Below are 4,545 nucleotides of genomic sequence, written 5' to 3'. Positions count from 1 at the left end.
CCAATATTGAATATTAATTTTTTCAATCTTTCACGTTATTAGCGCAACTTACCTTTTTTTCATTTTGTATCATTGTGTGTATATCACAAATTTGTTGCAGCTCACTTTATTGTAATTTATTTAGGTTTGATATAGATATTTTTTTTAGCGCGGTAATTATTCTTTTATTCATATGTGAATCCGGGCCTTGGTCTCTAGCCTTTGTTCACATCTATGGAGTTACCAGTTTGCTGTTTATCAGGCACGTGCAGTTTTTTTTTTATCTCTACCAATAGGAATATATGACAGCTTTGATTTCGCAGGAAGTTGTCATTGGTGTCCCCTGCTGATCCCCCGCTGAGCAAGTGGATTCCGCATGAAGGAGGCACCTGTGTGAAAGGGGCCTAACTAAAGGAAAAACTTTATTTTCATTTTGGATAGAGTAAGGGAAGGTTATAACCCCTGTCAAGTTTTGTTGTTGTTGTTCTATTGGGAAGATTTTCCTTCACTTCACCTCTATTACTGTTCTGGTGTCAACCCAAAATTTGGTATTTACCTATACCTTCACTTTTGATGACAAAGGTAAACAGGACACCTAGATAGAGAGAATCTTCCAAATGGGTGCACAGGCAGCAATAAAAATTGATAGATGTTCTAATACTTCTACACTTTATCCAAAAAAATAAAAAAATTGAAAGTTTTGACTTTAGTTACGATTTAATGTTTGTGATCCAATAACAGATGAGAACAAGTGTTACAAACAGTAGGAAAAGCATGCACACAACAATAAAAGAACATCTGGGAATATTGTTTTTACATACATCCATGTATTTTGTTCTTTGTTCCTATGACACCAATATATGTAGAATCTTTAGTTTGCATGTGAAGAAGGGACCATGGATACATTCCTGGCTGAACGGTAGTGGCTGATTAAGTATGATATATAAGACAAGCCGCAATATTCTAAGCACTGTGCAACAGCTGGGATCCTATCTTTTCCCAGGGAGCTAGAAATGAAGCACATACACATTCAGCTATTCTCCATGGGAATGTTGAATTATTCTCCAAGTGCTAGCTGTTCTTTCATCAAATCCCTTCACATGCACTAGTTGCACTGGTTATTTGCTTCTTATTAGACTTGACAAAGGTCATTTTGTCTTTGAGAACATGTACTGAAGGTGATGAAAGACCAAGAAACCACAAGCGATTCAATACAGCCCTAGGGAAAGAGAGAGAGAGAGAGATTACTCAGTGGTATATCTTTTTTTATTCTTATTCTGTTATTATTGTTATTATTATTACCTATAATTTTCTACTGCTGACATTTTACATAGTTCTTTACAGAATTAGGCTCACCTTTTACATCATTCCATACCAGCGGAACTTACAATTAAATAGCCAACTACTCTAGGCTCTGTTATATATAAAAGTTCTGTGCTCTGTGTTTGGTATGAGCAAACTTGAGTACCCCAAGTGCAGGCAGGGCCGCCATCAGGGGGGTACAGGCAGTACACCTGTAAGGGGCCCGGAGGTCCCCAGGGGCCCGGATGGCAACCCCCTTTTTTTTTAGGGGTCCAGGGGTTCCCAGGGCCCCGGAGGCCCACAGGGCCCCAGGTGGCAACCCCCTTTTTTTATATATTTTTTATATATATATATATTTTTTTTATATGTTTATATATATATATATATATATATATATATATATATATATATATATAATTAAAGGGAGGCAACCCCCCTTTTTTATTTATTTTGTATATATTTTTTTTATATTTTTTTATTTATTTTTATATATATATATATAAATATACATATATATATATATATATATATATATATATATATATATATATATATATATACATAGATATATATATATATTATTATTATTATTATTATTAAAGGGCCCTGGATGGCAACCCCTCTTTTTTTATATTAAAAAAAAATTGTATTATTTTATTTTATTTTTTCCTTTTTATTTTTGTTAATATATATATATATATATATATATATATATATATATATATATATATATATATATATATATATATATATATATATATAATTATTAAAGGGCCCAGAGGTCCCCAGGGCCCTGGATGGCAACCCCTTTTATTTTTATTTTATTTTTTATAAAAAAAAAATTTTTACCGTATATATTTTTCTTTTTTCTTTTTTATTAAAGGGCCCAGAGGTTTCTTTTTTTTTTTATTATTAAAGGGCCCAAAGGGGCCGGATGGCAACCCCCCTTTTTTTGTAATTTCTTTTTATAAAAAATAATAATAATTTGTGTATATATATATATATATATATATATATATATATATATATATATATATATAATTAAAGGGCCCAGAGGTCCCCAGGGCCCCAGATGGCTACCCCCCTTTTTTTATATATATTTCTCTTTATTCTTTATTTCTTATTTTTTTTGTAAAGGTCCCCCCCTGCTTCTCAATTTGCGGCAGGGAAAAATGATCATCAAAAGACTAACGCCAGTTAACCTATCGATGAAACTATTCTGCAACTTCTACCAAAGGCTTGCATTAAAATTAGCAGCAAACATTAGCACAAGAAAGGCATGAGCCTCATAGCACTGTACTCAATATTTTTTTATTTATTTTTTTATTTATTATTTTGTGGTCCACCTTTAAAATCTTTTCTAGATTTGTAGGTTTGGTATAGATTAAAAAAAAGTCATATGATCGACCTTAAATTCTATATCATAGTTGCCATGGGTTTTAAAGAAGGCACACCCATTTTTCTTTGCTTTTATTTAGGTGCCCCCCACCCCAAAAAAAATCTATACCAGATCTTTAACCTTGCATGCAGCCTGCTTGACCAGGAAGGAGAGGGTCAACATTCTGGAAAAGGGCCTGGTATAGATTTTTAAGGAGAGGGTCAACATTCTGGAAAAGGGCCTGGAGTAGAGAGAGATTGTCTGTTCCTAGCAATCAGGAACAGCGATCCCTCTCCTCCTCCAGTCAATACACCCCCCACAGTTAGAAACACCTCCAGGGAACACATTTAACCCCTTAAATGACCAGCCACCCCCCCCCCCCCGGTTGTGTACACCCCTTCCCTGCCAGTGCCATTTGTACAATGATCAGTGTCTATTTTTAGCTCTGATCACTGTAGTAATGTCAAGAGACCCCAAAAAAAAGTGTCAAAAGTATCTGATCTGTCCGCCGCAATGTCGCATTCCTGCTAAAAAAAAACGCGGATCACTGCCAATGCTAGTAAAAAATAATAATAATACAAATGCCATAAAAATATCCCCTTATTGCTTATTGCAATTTTTTTTTACAAAAATATGTAGGTAGGGGTACACGGTAACTTGGGAGGTAGTGGGGGTAGAGGTTCCTAGTCCCCCCCCCTAACAAAAGGGAAGGATAAGGAGGGTAAAAGAGGGGAAAACAATAAGGATTCACTATACACAAATATTTAAGTATTTTTGGTTGTTCATGTTTTGCAATGAGGAGGCTTTAATTTGTATGGAGGGCTTGGTGGTTGGGGGTTTGGGGGGGGGGGGGGTTGTATAGGGACCGAAATTGATTGATGGAATGAGCTAAGGAAATATGGTATTTTTTTTTAGAACTTTGAAGGCTTTGAAGAAGATATATATTCTAGGAGTGATCCATTCGTATGTTTTTGAATGATTTGTATATATGTTTTAGAAATTATATGTAATGTTTTATGTCTATACATAAATTTACAGTTGTGCTCATAAGTTTACATACCCTGGCAGAATTTATGATTTCTTGTCCATTTTTCAGAGAATATGAATGATAACACAAAAACTTTTCTTTCACTCATGGTTATTGTTTGGCTGAAGCCATTTATTATCAATCAACTGTGTTTCCTCTTTTTAAAATCATAATCACAACAGAAACTACCCAAATTACCCTGATCAAAAGTTTACATACCCCAGTTCCTAATACCGTGTGTTGCCCCCTTTAACATCAATGAGAGCTTAAAGTCTTTTGTGGTATTTGTGGATGAGGCTCTTTATCTTCTCAGATGGTAAAGCTGCTGTCCGCTCCATAGGGTAAGGGGGGTCGTTTGCCCCCCCTGGAATCGCCAGGGAGAGCCAGGAGCAGCAAGGGGTGCTGTGTAAAGGGGTCCAGTGATGCAGGGTGCTGTGTAATGTAAAGGGGGCCAGTGATGCAGGGTGCTGTGTAATGTAAAGGGGCCAGTGATGTAGGGCGCTGTGTAATGTAAAGGGGTCCAGAGCTGTGGGGTGCTGTGTAATGTAAAGGGGGCCAGTGATGCAGTGTGCTGTGTAATATAAAGGGGGCCAGTGATGCAGTGTTCTGTGTAATGTAAAGGGGGCCAGTGATGCAGTGTGCTGTGTAATGTAAAGGGGGACAGTGATGCAGTGTGCTGTGTAATGTAAAGGGGCCAGTTATGCAGTGTGCTGTGTAATGTAAAGGGGCCAGTGATGCAGGGTGCTGTGTAATGTAAAGGGGTCCAGAGCTGTGGGGTGCTGTGTAATGTAAAGGGGTCCAGAGCTGTGGGGTGCTGTGTAATGTAACAAGGTCCAGAGTTGTGGGGTGCTGTGTAATG

The sequence above is a fragment of the Rana temporaria genome, chromosome 2 (assembly GCF_905171775.1).
Source record: "Rana temporaria chromosome 2, aRanTem1.1, whole genome shotgun sequence".
Classification (NCBI taxonomy): Eukaryota; Metazoa; Chordata; class Amphibia; order Anura; family Ranidae; genus Rana; species Rana temporaria.
Note: the sequence above shows the minus strand (reverse complement) of the source record.